Below are 17722 nucleotides of genomic sequence, written 5' to 3' on the forward strand. Positions count from 1 at the left end.
GATGTAGCTTATTAACTATATTAGGCAGACTGGCAAAACCAGCAGCACTTGATAAAGCGGCTCTTCAGGAGCCAGCAGGAATGAGAAGAGCAGCTGTTAGTTGCTGACATAGCTCTGCCTAATCATTCTGTTCACCAGGAAATCAAGAGCAGTCTGGGGCATGATTATATGTTTGTACCAATTAATTAATTTTCATGAATGGAGAGAGGAGTGGGGAAGAGAGCAGTGGTAGGAAGAGTGGGGGGGGATGCTTGTCCCCTCTTCCTATTTTCTAAGAGCCAATGGAATTTGAAAGATGAATAGGCTTTGAAGGAGTTCAGTGAGGTAGGAGTGATAGGGTTGCCTGGTCTAAGAGGAAGCAGCATTCAGAAATTATTCCCTCTATTCAGAAGGTCCACAATTTGGTGCATGCTGAGCAAGTGTGCTTTTTTGGCTCATGTAGAGGTGTGAGTGTTACTGTCTTCAAATTAGTAGAACTGACCTTAGGCTCAAACAGCAGCAACTTGTGTTTTTAGATCCAGAAGCGCTGGATTCAATCCCTGCAGACAACCCAACCAGAGGAATTACTAACAGGGCTTATGCAGAGTGAATTTCGCCCTATTTGCAAAAACAAAAGAAAACAACCAATCTCCCCATCCCAAAACCCATCTTCTTGATAATATTACTTTGTACTTCCAGTCAGTAGGTCCCCACAGTGCCTTTCAAACACTAAATGAATTAATGAATTTAGTTTCACAATCTCCCTAGCCCCACCAGCACCCCAAGAGGGGATTACAGAAGCAAAGGTGTGAACTGAAAGTTGCATATTTAACTGTGCAATATACACAGTTGGGATAAGCTGCTAACCTCAAATCAGCATTAAAGAAATCCACAGAAAATTGTGAATAATGAATAAATCTGAGACTTTCCCAACCTGCCCTTGCACAATGGTAAACATTTACTGAATAATTTAATTGTTGTGAAGTGTTTGCTTGGCCCTGCTCCTGAATCTGCAACACCGAGCCAGAAATGTTTCAAGTCTGGCTAGACAATACAACGAGGACAACTTTTCATGCGGTACTTTGGAATATCCAGTCCCAGTGTGATCCCAGAAATGCAGAGGGAGAAATTAAATGAAAACTAATGTAGGTGGAGGAATTTTAAAAAGGCTCTTATTTAAACACAAGCAGTTGGGTTTGATGCAGTAATTACTGGTGTGTCCTATTCAGATCAGAATAGATGATCACAATAGTCTGTATAAGCCTCAAAATCCATTAATTGTAGAACCTTTGATGAGTTTGTGTCAAGAAAAGACTGAAGGTCACAGCTGTATAAATTTTGTTTCCTGAATCTTTTCTCTAGGGCTGGCTGAAGACTAGTGGATTAGGAGGAGTCCCACCATCTCTGAGAAATGCAAGGCCACACCAAAAGTCAGGGGAATTAGCTAAATGACACACGGGCTGTACCTCTGGCACAGCCATAGAACACTGGGGTCACTAGCTTGAGAGCGGGCAGAGAAGTGAACAGTTATAGTCTCCTTGCCCCGCCTTCAGTCTGGGTGGGACAGCAAGGCGCCTGGGGCTCAGGCCTGTATTCAGGGCAGAGCAGCAAACAGATAGTCAATAGGCCCAAAGTCAGAGTGCAACAGCAAAGAGTCAGTAACTCGAGCCCGTATGTAGGGCCAAGCAGCAAAGGGATGGGCCGTCCTAATTCTGGCAGACTGCTGACAAATGCAGGCTTCTTGGCCTAGGGAGAGGGGATATTGTGACCTCCGTGTTGGAATGGCAAGGGAGATGAAGGCCACCCACTCCACTGCTTCCTGGACCAGGGCCCTAACAGGGGCAAACACGCTGACTGGGTCTCCAGCAACAAGGGTATTGGACTAGGGTCAGCTGTCTCTAGGCCACTTCCCTTCAGGTTGTACCTGCATCCAGGGGATCTGACAGGATTGCTGGGCCCCTGGGCAGTGTGTGGGGGGAGAGAGGGGAAGGCTCTGTACATGTGGAAAGGGAGGGGCTCATGGCAGTTTTCCTGCTCAGGAGCAGCAAGAGGTGCCTGATTCCTTTGGCAGCTGCCTCCCAACTGATTTCCATGTCCAGCCTTTTATACATTCTGCCCCACGCCCTGCTTTCTAGTGGGAGGGGCAAGCACTGTCTGGCTCTAGCCACCAGGATTCACAGAGTGGTTTCTCCTCCTCGGGCTCAGTGGGAGACGACTCCATCTCTCCACATAGATATACAAAAATGTGTGGGTTGTAAAAAGCTCCATCAGCCCCCTCCAGCACACAACTAGCACCACTCTTACCTGGATAGAGGCTGTAATTCCCCATTTTGTAAAGAAAGAAGCAGACATCCAATCCCGTCACAGTTGCCAAAGCTCTCCCTGGCCCTCTTTAGCTGATGAAACCCTGTCATACCCTAACTTGGACAACTAGACATTCTGGTCAGCGAAGATTGTCTCTGTTTTGAGAAGCAGGTCCCAGATCTCTGAGGGTACTTCTATATTGCACAGTTATTTCGGAATAAGCTATTCTGGAAGTTATTCCAAAATAGCTTATTTCGAAATAGCACATCCACTCTGCAGGGAAGCCTCAAAATTAGTCTGAGGCAGGTTTCCCTAAGGTAGATGTGCTATCTCGATTTAGAGCCCCAGGAAGAATAACTTAAAATGGCCCTGATGAGGGGCTATTTCGAAATAGCAGCAATGAAGTGTCTACACAGGCCTTATTTCGAAATAGCTATTTCAGAATAGGCGTTATTCTTCATAGAATGAGGTTTACAGAAGTCGGAATAAGCTGTCTGTTACTTTGAAATTATTTCAAAATATTGGAATGGCTGTGTAGACACTCTCATAGCCAGGGCTCGACAAATACACTCGCCCACTCACCCGTGGCTAGTAGATTTTACCAGCTGGTGAGTGCAGGGGCGGACCGGCCCAGTGGGCCATTGTGACTGGCTGGCCGAAGCCTGCTCTACGGGTGGCGCGGCCCCATCCAATCCGCCGGCCAGCGGAGGAGCAGAGCACCGCTGGGAAGGGGGAAATGCGGCGATTCTTCCCACCTGGCTGCCTGCGTGCAGCTCCGGCACGAGGAGGCGGGGTGGGATGCCAGGACGCTGGCGCGACCTAGCTCCGCTGATTTTAAAGAGCCGCAGCAGCTTGGCTCTGGCTGCTGGCTGCGGTGCGTGGTGCAGCCAGAGCCCACCCCACCAGCTCCAGTCCTGCCACGGCCCCAACCCCCCTCTGTCTCCACGTCGCCCATTCCCCATGCCGACCCTGCACCCCGGACCTTCTGCTCTCCCTCTTCCCTGTCACCCTCTGGCTCTGTGCCGCCCTTGCACCCTGCACCCTGCTGCCCCCCCCCCAGCTCTGTGCTGCCCATTCCCTGCACTGCCCCTAGACTCCAATCCCTCTGCCCCTCCCGTTCCCCGCATCCCATTCCCCGTGCTTCCACTGCACCCTGCTCCCCCCGATCCCTGCATCCCTCTGGCTCTGTGCTGTCCCTGCACCCTGCTCCCCCTGTGGGTCAGGAGTGAGGGGTGCTTGTCCACAGGGAGGGGCTGGACAGGGCAGGGAAAAGGCTGCTGTGACCCAGCAGTGAGTGAAAGGGGGAGTTCCCTTGAAGTACCTTTGCCTTTATGGAAAAAAATGAATGAAAATGCTATTTGCTATTTATAGGGCTAAAACAAAAACAAACAAACAAAAAAACCCATTGCAAAATGCAAACATGTAAAAGACAACAAAAAGGGGAGGGGAGGGGAGTGGCCAAAAATGTTTTGCTTGGGTCAGCAAAAAACCTAGAACTGGCCCTGGGGGAGGGGAAGGGGCTGGGCTGTGGGGAGGGGAGGAGAGGAGAGGAGGTCAGGAGAAGAAGAAAGGGGAAGGCACCAAGGGATGGGTGCAGGAGAGACAAATGCCAGAGGGTAAAGTGCAGACAATGAGGAAAAGGGCAGGAGGGGAGGTGTCAGTGGGAGTGGGGACAGGGTGATGCTGGGAGATGAGAGGGTAAGGGCACTGGGGGCTAGAGGGGGGAGGGGGAGGTTCTGGGAGAAGGCTTGAAAGAAGGGGTGGGCATGAGGAAGGCAGGGATGGAGCAAGGCATGTGTGAGGGCACAGGGGCATGAGGGGAATGGGGACAGAGGGTGGTGAGGGGGTGGGTATCAGGGAAAAAAAGGGCAAAGGGGACAGGGGCAGTGAGGGAAGGGGGAGGCACCAGGAGGGTGCAGGTGCCTAGGGATTCTGGGGGTGAAGCAGAAGGGCAGACCCCTGCAGGGGAGGGACCAGCACCAGAGGAGAGAGGCAGGGCAGGTGTGTAGACGGAGGTTTTAGGAGAGGGGATGAGGAGGGGTAGCTCACATGATCAGAGTAGGGCTACTAGAGGAGTGGGCACAGGGGGGAGAGAAGGGCTGGTGGAGGGGGGCAGGTCTCAGGAGGGCTGAGGGCAGTGAGAAGGGCAGGAGTGAGGACAGCAGAGGAGGGTGAGGGGTTGGGGGGCAGCAGGCACCAGGGGAGCTGATGGAACAAGGGGAGGAGACATGGCAGCAGAGAGAAAAGGTAGAGGTTTATAAGAGATTTATTAATAACTTGAGTGATATTTATTAGTAACTTATTAGTAATTACTGTTCTTATTCTTAATAGGAATTTATGCCATAAAAAACACTTTTTGTGGGGGAGGGTGATGAGTCCCTTTTTTGTCTGGGAGTAGGGTTTTCCATAATTTGTCGACCCGAGCTCATAGCTATTTCGGAATAACGACCATTATTCCAAAATAACTTTGCTATGTAGACACACCCTGACAGGGCAGTTGAAACTGGGAGTTACAATAAAATTTCAGGCCATCTGGTTACGTCAGGGTCCTCCCAGATGTGCTGTCAATTCCCAGTGTGCTCTTGAGAGAATCACAATGCAGCACCTCCAATGACTGCCTCTCAGGCCTCGTGTATACTAGGGCCATTTTGATGGCAAAGATTTGGGAAGTGACAGGGAAAGAGAACAAAACACAGAAGGAATTGGGCTGAAGATGCAGGGAGAAGCAGTCTGTAACAAGGCAGGGTTTGGAGCCAGGGATCAGGGCTTTGAAGAGAGGGTTAAGCGGAAATACCAAGCAGTGGGGAAGGGCAACATAATGAGGGCACAAAGAGATTAACATATTTAACCCCCAAGTTAGATGGCATCACCCAGGTGGTGGAGATACTGAGAGGACTTGCACAAACACTAGTGTGGGCCCTGTCATTACTCAGTACTGATTTATGAGGTTGGTCCCTTAAAAATCATGAGATTGGTTTAAACGTAATAAGATTAAAAATATAAGTGAAAATTAATGTTTAGTTCTTTTTATGGGCCTTCTGGCTTGTGAGCTTTCAGAGCACATTTAGGTCACATTTTCAAATTTTTCTCTACAACCGTCAGAGCTAGAAAGGTTCTTTAAAATAAAGAAATAATGGAAGCTGAAATGTTAATGAAATCACCTGACTCCAGGAGTTGGGGCTTGAAGAAATCCACCAAATACTATCATGTGAATTGGCAACACAGTCACTGCTCCTTCCTCCTCTTAAGCAAATCTATTTTTTGTTTCCGGAAGGTAGTCATACAAAGCCCTTAACTCCCTTTCCAGCCTTCATACTAACTGTGCAATCGCCTTGCACGTCTTGAGACCTCTATTCTGTTCCCTATTGGAGAGCATAATATTTTAGGTGGTGGGGAGGACTGTGATTGTGGAGTACTCGCTTTAAATTGAAACAGAACATTAGCCTGGATTTTTATACTTCAAACTCAGAGAAGAGTAGTTGATATTATTCTCCGTGACTTGAAATAAAGCCCGATTGGTAGAGTTGCTATAGCAATAGGCTTGTTGATCAAATCAAGGTGTCAGATAAAACAGAGGAAGGTGTAATTCAAGGACTATTGCAAATACTGTACACACACAAACAAGCACTAGATAGAAAGAGAAATAGGCAAAGTGATAGGGAAAGAGATAATAGACAAATATGTACCATATGTATGGAAGGATCCAAAATTTGGAAAGAAGCTGAATAAGAATGTTTGAGCCAAAAGATAACATAGGGCAAATACAAAGCATTTGTGTTATTCAGACATTGTGATTGACAGCAGCTCTACCCTGTGCCACGCAAGTTGTTAAAGGGACCAAGATATTTACAGGCAGTCCCCGACTTACGCGGATCCGACTTACGTCAGATCCACACTTACGAACGGGGCTTTCTCGCCCCGGAGCTCACAGGCAGCGGGACCACCCAGAGCGCAGCGGTCCCGCCACCTCGACCTCTGGGGCGAGAAAAGCTGCTCCGGGTGCCCTTGGTCTGCTGGGGACCGTCTCTAGCAGACCAGGGACACCGGAAGCAAAGCCAGGGAGACGGAGGGGTCCCGCGCCTCTGAGGCTTTGCTCTGGCAAAGCCGGGGAGACGCGGCACCCCGCCGCCACTGCGGCTTTGCTCCCCGTGTCCCTGGTCTGCTGGGGGGGGGGGGCGCAGCTAGTGCGCGCCCCTCCCCCAGCAGACCAGGCTTTTGTTGTGGACCCTGGGGTAGAGCAGCTGGGGTGCTGCCGGGTTGGTCCTGCAGGGACCTACCTGGCAGCCCAGCTGTTCTGTCCCAGGCTCGAGATTCAGCCGCTGTTGAAACTGATCAGTGGCTGATTCCAGGAAGCTGGGGGCAGAGCAATTCTGCCTCCAGCTTCCTGTAGTCAGCCCCTGGTCAGTTTCAGCAGCAGCGGCTGAATCTGGAGCCAGTTCCGACTTACATACAAATTCAACTTAGGGACTATAGGTTTGTTCTTATCTTGTACGTAACCCAGGGACTGCCTGTATATGGGTAGCAGGTTTAGCCACTTCCATCATAGCAAAAAGAATGGATTTGATTGAAATAAAAAGTCTGCTGTGGACACTCTGAACTATCTGATGCAAATACCTCTCAGCTTATTAAGATTTGAAGATCAAGACATGTTACTGGAAAATTAATTTCCCTTAGATTCTCTACAAGTTCTTGCACTTCATCTTTGACTTCAGAGTCACTAGGTGTTAATGATCACAACATACATAATGCACAGGCAAATGTTCAAGTCTCAGGATATATTCAGAAATGCAAGCAGTACCTAACACCTGATCTGTATACACAATTACCCCAATGGTTCACTAATTTCTTATTTGCACGTATAAATGGTTAGTCATGCATCTTACTTTCTGGGTATTTGTATACACACCGATACTCTAAAATGCACATGTAATTTCATCACCTAACTAAGTGTAAACACGTGTGTGTGTGTGTGTGTGTGTGTGTGTGTGTGTGTGTGTGTGAAAGATGACAACTTAGTCATGAAGATAAACATTGCAATAGACCTAAGACAGAAATATCTGAAGAGTTAATACTGAAATGAACATAACTAAATACATCTAAAACATGCACCAAAGTATAGTGGTGTAACGGGGTAAATTATATGCTTCAAAAGATTCCTGATTACATATTTATATCCGTTTGGCTATGCAGCCACTCAAGCTTTAATGTGTGCATCTGAGTGACTGGAATAACTCCCAAGGTTAATTACTAAACTAACCAGAGGTCATTACTCATCGGAAGCTGATGAAGACCACTGCACTTGCTTCCCAAATTTACCAAACACAATTATGTTGCTTGTCACAAATGTCTTGACTAATAGCATGGGCATATTGAACAAACACATGGCATGCAGGCTCACACCCATCTCTTCTGTGCAGACTCTCACATATCACAGAATAGGAGCTGATGCATGAAGGGGAACAGTGCCATCTCAAAGGATCCATTCTCTGTGTTTTTGAAATTGAATTGCATATCTAGAGACTACAGGAACGTGTGTTATTGTCTTCCTTAGATCTAGGGATATAGCTGCAAATAGTTCTTCTTTAGCAGAAAATTTCTGATTGTAGAATACTAAGTATCTAGTTGGCTGTGTCAAGTGGGTCAATAAACAAAATGAATGCACATAATTAAGAACTTTAAAGTAGTGTCTGAACCTGCTGTCAGTGAACTTTCACTAAGGTTTCCAGTGACTGCATGAACTGCAGAAAGGAAGGAAAAGCCTCCCTAATCTTCTGAAAATTGGGCGCAAAGTCTGATTTACTGAGATAACACCTCCTTATCAGACTGTATAGGAGCGGCAGAGTCCCCATAAGTGAAATTGCTTGTCAACAGGCAACATACTAAACAAACCAAAAGTTCCATGCCCAGACTCTGCACTTCCATGAGTCACTTTCAATGTTTCATTTCCCCAACATTTATTTCTTTGTCACAAACAGCAAAACTGTTCTTGTTGTGAAGTCATCCCAAGTAGGAACTTTTTAAAGGTATTTTTTAGCATAAATTCAGTTGTACACACACACTCGGCGTACATCTACACTACAGAGAAGATCGAAGCTGCCACTGTCAATCTTCCAGGGTTCAAATTAATGGGTTTAGTGCTTCCACAAGGAGTAAAGAAAGTCAAAGGGAGAGTGTGCTCCCTTCAACCTCCTGCAGTATGGACAGCGCCAAAGGCTGAGTTAAGCTTAATGAAGCTGAAGTTGCGTATCTTAATTCGACCTTATCCCCAAGTGTAGACATACCCTTACAAGTCTATAGCATCCAAGGTCAACTACATGAGAAAAGAGATGTTCCTGTTTGATGAGGTAATAAATATATTCTATAAAATGAGACTATGGTCCCTGTCCAGCAAAACACCTACACACATGCGTAATTCCATCTTTACTTAGTAAAGTCCTCTTGCTGATGTCCATTCTCAAGGGCATTGCTAAATAGGCATGGAATTAAATACATGCTTAAGTCTTTTGCTGAATGTATACCCAAATCATTGATAGTTATTTCTTTGATTCTACAGGGGGACTTTCAATCCTAATATGAAACAATGAAGCAGAAAACAGCCCTATTATCAGCTTGATAATTCTTATCAAGAGGAAAATTTGAGTTCAGCATCCTTTCTGGGCAGGTTTTATATTTTGGTTTAGCATGCAGATCTACAGAGCATCGACATTTCTCATCTATAAAAACCAGCAGGATGCTCTTGTCATTCTCTACCTCTAGCTGCAGCTCCCAGTGTCTCTGACAGCTGCTCTGATCTTCCTGTCCTCAAGCTGAATTTCCTCCTGGAATTATCATTCAAGTGGCATTGCCCAGGAATCCTGCAGCTGCCCATTTCATATCCAAGGAGATTGTGAAATATTTTCAGGTGTTTTAAGAGGCCATTTTGCAACTTGCCTGTTTAACTGAACAGCTTTCAGTCTGATGAAGTAAATTTCCCTATAGTCATTTAATGCAGTAATGTAAAATAAATCAAACCACCTTGGAAGACTAGGTGGGCTTTGTGAGGATCCACTTAGAATCTGGCTCTGCACACTTGTTGTGTAGAGAGACTCAGTAGAAAAGCCAGCTCTGCCCTTTGTCCACAAGCCCTTTACCCAAAGGAAGACCTGGTGCATTTTAACAATCAAGGGGTGTGTGTAGTTTAGATGGGTTTTAGGCAGAGCAATTATAAGCACATATGTGTGGTAATAAACATGTCACTGGTCACATGTCTCTGTGAAAATGCAATGTTGCTGCCAAGGTGTGTCCCTGCGGTGAATGTCAGAACCCGCTTTTCCTGCAGGCTGGTATGAATGAAAGGGGCTAAGCTGTTACACAGAGTGAAAGGCATTTTCTCTTTCTAAATAAGAGGCAAATCACAGGAGTCAGTGCTTGTCAACATGAAACTAAGACGAATGAATCTCTTGCACTGTGCTAATAAGAATCCAGGTGCTTAGCCAAAGCAGCCTGAGGATACAGGCTATCGAGGTGTATGCAGCTTGTCATGTGGACGTTGAACAACAGGGGAAGTTTCTGGTGGTCTGGAAGGCAGCCAGATATACAGTATGCAGATTAGGCAGCCCCCACCCCGGGCTGGACAGATACAGATCTGGAGCACAGGGAAGTGGAGGTGACGTGTTCCATGAGCAGTGGCGTAGCGAGGGGGGTAGGGAGGGCAGTTGCCCTGAGTGCCACACTGGGGGGGGGGGCGCCAATTTAGCTGCCGACAGTTATTTTATTGTTAGGAAATAATTATAAAAAAGTTAACAACATAACTGTCAGCAACTACCTACCCCCCCTCGATGCACCACTGTCCATGAGTAACTCTCAGAGGCAGGAGTCTCCAAGAATACTGGGAGAACAAAGGTTAGAATGACACCTTTGGGGCTAGGTGGGCTCTCTTGTGCTTCGGTCTAGCTCTGCTGGCCACTAGAGGGAGATGGTGTTCTATGACCAGCCCCCTCATGCCCAGCCCAGCCTTGCTCTGGAGAGACAAATGCTGGTCTCTGTGACTTACCAGTCTTGGGCCTTGTCTGCATTTGGGAATAGCTCTAATTCTGCCACTGGTACAGAACCTCAGTTGCTGGCTCCCACATGGAGCTGGGAAGAGCTTCCGTTAGCCTAGTCAGTGTGAACTCCTGCATGCCCATGTCTACATGGAGGGGATCAGCACCATTATAGCCAGTGACAGTGATTGCTGGCCCCTCTTTGCTGAGTTGGGGCTCTTCCTAAGCCTCGGCAGAGCCTGACACAAACCACGGAGTCCAGTTTCCCCTCTTACCTTCATCCTGGAGGTCTGTATTCTCTCTCAGGGCACTCCCTGCTCGCTGTCTCATACAGTTGTTTGCTCTCCCCATTCTCTACTCATTGCCACTGCAGCATTGGGATTACACACCAAACAATGCAGGAAGGGCACAACAAGCTGCTCTGCTAGGGTTTTTCCATCTCCAGTTCCCACAAGTTTATCAATGCTTCCCAAAATACATGTAACCAGTGCAATGAATTTAGGTGCATGGACAGTAGGCCCACGGTCAACCCTTCTTGAAATGCCAACCAGTGCTGCCTGAATAACAGTGTCTAGAACTGTATTTATCAACAGCACAATACAAACAGGAATTAACTAATACAAAACCCTGACAAGTTGATGATAGCCCCATTTTTCAGACAGTGGCACCTGAGACACAGGCAAGAGATGTAACTTGTCCCAGACCGTCAAAGGAGTCAGTGGCATCCCCAGAATTGGGGCTCACTAGCTCCTAACTTCCAATTTTCTCCTCATTCGCCTCAAGTACATTGTTTTCTATCCGTCAGTGCAGGGTGAGGAGAAAGCCAGTCAGATGCAGGCTCTTGTACTGCTGGAGAATCCAGCCAATCAGAAATTTCTGGGAAGACAAAGAGAGAGATGCTAGGGGATATTGTATTGGCTTTTTTTTTAATTAGAAGTGGTACAGTACTGATAGCTCAGGTTGCCTGCAATGTTCTATACAACCTTTGTTCAGAGCCTAATACATTTGCCAAACTATAACTGAAATTTCCCACGCCGTGTGTCCGCCCCAGGCTGGATATTTTTGGAAACTTCCAGTAGCAACATTTCAATCATTGTCACAGAATGACGTTAGGGAAAAATACATGACGTTGTCCAGGATAAAGCAGCCCTGTCTGGCAGCCATTTGGAGGAGAAGCTTTAGTGGCCCTGTGCTTTGGAGCAGGGGATTGAAATTTCACAGGGAAGGGTAGTCTTGCCATCTTTTGCCACCACTCTGATAATACACCAAAAGGAGGCCATGTTAGGAGCCTCTGCAAAGCTCAGTTTGCATGTGCACTGTGAAGGCTCACTAAAGTCTGGCAGCTGAATTTTCTGCAGATTTCAACTGTACAGGGTCTGCTCCAGCCCAGAGAAGCAGGACCTGACCTGGGAATGCTAGTCAGGGATCACTGGGGCATCAGAAATGATAGCTGGGAAACTATCTCTCCCATGCTTTCAAGGTTTTTCTTGTTGGGGGCCATGCAGCATGGAGGAGAAAGATGAAGTAGCCTGGCTGGAGTGTAGAGAAGTAAGGAGCCAAGAGTGGGCAACTGGAGAAATTGGAAAAAGAGGCTGGGGGACAGAGACTGGGAGGAGGAGCCAAGGGAAGATGGGAGATGATGAGGAAAATCTGGTGATAGGATGGAGGGGGGTCTAGGATGTGGGACTGAAGGGAAGAGAGTAGTACTGCCATGTGCAATCAAGTGGTAATGGGAAGACTGGGGCAAAGGCAGAATGCAGGAGCCAAAGACAGAAGAGGTCTGTAATCACTAGCAATTATCCTCATTGAACATAGACTAGAATGCAGGATTCCTGAGTCTCAGTATTCCTCTTCTGCCATCTATGAAATCCACTGATAAAAAGTGAGCCTCATTTCTTCTAATGATTGGCACACTCAGGGAGATGACAACCTACTGCTGCTACTGGTTATTCCATTAGCTCAAGTGCTCAACACCTGTGCTGTGCATTTCAAGGTTCTGACTGCTGATGTCAGAACCTTGAAAACATGTGGGAGTTGATATTTTTCCATGTGATGGAATTTCTGTTTTCCCAATTTGCTTTTTTTTTTAAATCCTAGGAAAAGATACACACCACACCACACCACACACATTCACACACACATACAAAACTGCATAAAAAGAATGTTAAGACTGCAAAGTCAAACATTCATAAGTAAGGAATTATCAGAATTGCATTTATCTGAACTCTCTTAATTCATCTCCTTTGTTTGCATGCTATGTTTTATTATAATCTTTTTAATTATATGATCATAGACTATATTTTCCTCAGGACACATGCCCAGCTTTGTATAGTGTTTCACTATCACAATCTCCTTTTTCTTTTCTTTTCTTTTCTTTTCTTTTCTTTTCTTTTCTTTTCACCTGAAAAAAGTTTGTGGTTGAAAATGGTCTCCCAGCTCTCTTCCTTTGCCAGCTACATCTCTAGCATAGCACAGAGAATGTGGCAGGGCAAAGAAGAGCTCTCTTGTGCTGATTCTCCATGGGAGTAAAGTTCTTGCTGTTGTAAATTACAGAAGTCCCTGTGTTCCTCGGACTGCAGCTGGGGCTGAGCTGGCTTAGATTCAGGGAACCATAACCAGATTGCCCCTGAACTCCCATCTCCTCCCTCATCTAGGCCAACTATGGCTGCGATACCACGAGAGAACTGAGCACTGTGTGACTTAGTCTGGTCTTGAGCTGGGTTAGGTGATGTGGTGTTAGAAATCCTGGACCAGATTCTTAGCTAATGTAAATTGTCATGATGTCATAGATGTCCATTGAGCTATGACAATGTACACAAGTTGGTGATATGGGCTGCTGGTAGGTGTCAGCACTGTAGTTGCTATCACTGTGGGAGCAGAATCAGAATTAGCAATGAGTAAACATTTTTCCAGAACCTCCCAATGTATAAACAGCTTTAGTATCAAAAAATTAGACCACTCCTTTAAGAAGACGAGCAGTACTTTGCTATACAACTCATTGACTCACAGTGCGAGATGTTACTTACTTCACATGAAGATATGTGGCAGAATCCAGTCTGGACTGATTGAATTTAAACCCATCAGAAATTACCAGTTCAGTACACAAACAAATGAGCCCATCTGATTTTCTGCATGCGTTTTTCCTGCATATTCTTTAGCTTTGCCTTGGCATTTATACAGCAACGGGAGACTATTATCTTGTCAACAATGTTCCATTGCATTGACATTATCTCTTAATTACACAATTACTTTGTTATGTACTGTAGAACTAGCAATAAAATATTTGAAGTACTTTCAAGCAAATCTAGGTTTAAAGGTTGTGGGTTTTTTAAATTTACTTAATTCAAATTAACTGCTAAATGTAAGTGGAGGTTTTTTTTTGTATTTTTGATGTACTAAGAAAGGAATTGCACAATGGGTGTTAGAAAATGGATTGGCAAGATGTTGGTGGCTGATGTGTGCTCTGACTCCTGTTATCATTCAATATGTAGCACTGGGACATTTTTTAGCTCCATTACTCCTTGTCATACTTTTACACATGTCATTGCAGTGGCTTGTAGCCCTATCACTACATAGATAATAGCAGCTAACCATCTCTACCATACTTTGCCTCTGATAAGTCATCAGAAGCGTGATTCCAAAATAGAACACAAGAAGAAAACTCATAAAACATTGTAAACCTAGTTAATGTAATTCTTGCATGACTTTCTTCTTAATAAACTAGGGAAATACAACGTAGAAGGGGCTATTATAAGGTGGGTGCATAAAGGATTAGATAACCATTCCCAGAAAATGGTTATCAGTGGTTCACACTCATGCTGGAAGGGCATAATTAGTCGGGTTCCCCAGTGATCAGTTTTGGGACTGGATCTGTTCAATATCTTCATCAGCCATTTAGATGATGACATAGAGAGCATGCTTATAAAGTCTGCTGATGATATCAAGATGGAAGGGATTGCAAGTGCTGTGGAGGTTAGATTCAAAATTACCTGGACCAACTGGAGAAATGGTCTGTGGTAAATAGGTGAAGTTCAAAAAGGACAAATGCAGAGTACTCCACTTACGGAGGAACAATCCGTTTAACAAATACAAAATGGTAAATGACTGTCTAGGAAGTAATACTGCTGAAAGAGATCTAGGGGTCATAGTGAACCACAAACTAGATATGAGTCAATAGTGCGGCACAGTTAAAAAAAAAAGGCAAACAGGAGTGTTGTGAGCAAGACACAGGAAGTAATTCTTCTGCTCTACTCTGCACTGATTAGGACTTTACTGGACTATTGTGTCCAGTTCTGGGCACAATACTTCAGGAAAGATGCAGAGAAACTGGAGAAAGTCTAGAGAAGAAGAGAAGAGCCATCAAAATGTTTAAAGATCTAGTAATCATGACCTATGAGGGAAGACTGAAAGAACTGGGGGTATGTCTACACTACCCCGCTAGTGCGAACTAGCGGGGTAATGTATGCATACCGAACGTGCAAATGAAGCCCGGGATTTGAATTTCCCGGGCTTCATTTGCATAAGCCGGCCGGCGCAATTTTAAAATGCCGGCTTGTTCGAACCCCTTGCCGCGCGGCTACATGCGGCACGGGCTAGATAGTTTGAACTAGCAAGCCATTCCGAACTATCTGTATACCTCGTTCCACGAGTCTATATTAGACCACTCACATGGATTAATATAGTTTTGAAAGACAAACCCAGTAAGGTAGTATCTTTTATTGGACCGACTTCTGCTGACAAGAGACAAGTTTTGAGCTTACACAGAGCTGTTCCTCAGGTCTTGAGGGAACATCACCCTTGCCACAATTGATGTCACCCCTTTCTACCCCTTTCAGTCAGCACAATGATAGAATCACTGCCTCCCTCAAATATCTGCAAGATAATGGGCCACAGTCAGATGGCATCCAATATGTCAAGGTCTTCATGGGGAACCTCTAGGAAGAATTTTTAAACAAATGCACCACAAAACCAACAATATACCTGAGATAGATCTAGGATATTTTCATTCTCTGGACCAAGTTTAATCTCCCTCAAAGACTTCTTCTACCACTTCAAAAGTCAACACCCATCCACCAAATTCTTTCTATAAACTCTCCCACACAAGCATTAACTTCTTGGACACCACAATCAGCTTTAAGAGTGGAACCTTATAGATAACTATGTAGACAAAACCCCACTGATTAGCACACCTGCTGTCATAAATCCAGTAACCACCCCAGATGTACATCAAGAAATCAGTTATTTACAGTTGGGCACTTGGATATCACAGAATATGATCTGAGGAGAAAGTCTGGCACCTTAACACACTTGAAGTGCCCTCAGCAAATAAGGGTACTCTCCTGGAGAAGCATTACACAACAGGCCACCCAAATAATCTGAAAGAACCTGCTTCAATATAGGGAAAAAGCCCTCTGACCACACATCCCTCGTTGTCACCTCTCACTCCATAGGGAGTATCATTATATTGTTACAAGCCATTCACATCAGGAGAGAAATCTTTCTGGTGTCCTCCAACTTTGCCAAGGTCATCACCAGAAGCAAACTCCCCACAGACCACGAGACACCAACTCAAAGCTGCACCAGATGCCGCTGGCGCAACAGACGCAAAGCCTGAAGACAAATCTCCACTGTTGTGATGATCAGCAAATCCCCACAATGCACTGTGCAAGATTCATGGTTCCTGCACGTGTCTATCACAACATGTGGGCTACGTCTACACTGGCATCCCTTCTGGAAAAGGGATGCTAATGTAGCACGTTGGAATAGGCAAATCCGCGGGGGATTTAAATATCCCCCGCGGCATTTGCATTAACATGGCTGCCGCTTTTTTCCGGCTTGGGGAAAAGCCGGAGAAAAGCGCCAGTCTAGACGTTATTCTCCGGAAAATAAAGCCCTTTCCGGAGGATTTCTTATTCCTACTTTTCTCCGGCTTTTCCCCAAGCCGGAAAAAAGCGGCAGCCATGTTAATGCAAATGCCGCGGGGGATATTTAAATCCCCCGCGGATTTGCCTATTCCAACGTGTTACATTAGCATCCCTTTTCTGGAAAGGGGTGCCAATGTAGACACAGCCGTGGTGTATCTCATTCAGTGTGCTAAATGCCTACACTGGAGCGCCTTGCTCTCAGATGATAATAATGGTTTCATAATAGGACTTGGGGGCTTGCTGCTGTTGTGCCTGGTGATGTTATAATGCTTGTGACGTTCAAAAGCAAGGAGGTGATGATCCCGGCCCTTTTATCTCAGCGGGAGGTGAGTAATGGCTTCCAGCTGGAATGAACACAAAATAATTCCTTTTGAATGACAAAAACAAATGGCATGCAAAGAGCTCAGTGAATAAATTAGAAAGCTAAAGCAACTGAAAGGTGGAGAGCCAAGGAGAAAATAGCTCTTTCAAGCATACGATTGTACCTGATCTGCAGTGCTTACCCCAGTGCTTTTTCAATTCCCACCGGTGTTGTCCAGGAGCTCGTTAGCTTTCTTACCTTGTGCTCTGCTCCTCAGTTCAGTCTGCCCTGCAGCATCATGGGATTTCCCCTGTTCTACCTCATCTTTCCCTCATTCCTGTCTCTTCTGTAACAAAGCTAAAAATTCTTACCTTCTCACCATCTCCTCTTCTTTCCTCTCCCCCTGTTTGGATTCACTTTCTGCTTGGTCTGCAATTTGCTGAATGGACAATTCCTTTTTTGCAACAACACAAAAAAATCAATCAGTCAATCAATCAAACAGACAACAACCTCCTCTTTCCCCCAGGAACAACAAACGAGCCCTGTGAAATATCAGGGAAACTGTTAAATGGCAATCTTGAAATCGGCACCTTAATTGCATCAGTAATAGGAGTTTTTAACTAATTGGGAAGCAATGAAGTGAATCGTTTTTTGTGGTAGTTCCCATTAAATATTGCCTGAGAAGCAGAGGAACCACATAACAAATGTTTGCAAATTATGGGGATTTTCACTGAGGAGCAGGAGAGCCATTTGAATGGATCTGGTTCGGCGTATCACTTTGCCAACTCAAGAACTGTTTCTAGCCATGCCAAGTGCTATGTGAGTTTTAGGAAGCAACCATTGGACTGGGTGGACTGATTGGGCTGTATGTGCACCCCTGCCTTCTATTGGCAGGGCTCTAGGATACCTGCTCAACTGTCAGTGAGCTAGAAGCGTTGATCCTTCAGGCTGATGGAGAGAGAAACCTGATTGTGGAAGATTGACTGAACTTGATTTTTTAGTGAGTTCTGCTTCCCTCCTTGCATGTGAGCAATTGATGGCTAGTACGGACTGTTACACTGTGAGCATTGCCATACACAGCTATAATACAATGACCTTGGCACAGTAGGGAAGGGTCTTTCAGTCAGAGAAAAAGAAGCATCCTACTTCTGGGATGTGTTTTATGAAGCCAAGCTCATAGAAGACTAGGTGGT

Source organism: Pelodiscus sinensis, chromosome 3 (assembly GCF_049634645.1).
Source record: "Pelodiscus sinensis isolate JC-2024 chromosome 3, ASM4963464v1, whole genome shotgun sequence".
NCBI classification, from domain to species: Eukaryota; Metazoa; Chordata; order Testudines; family Trionychidae; genus Pelodiscus; species Pelodiscus sinensis.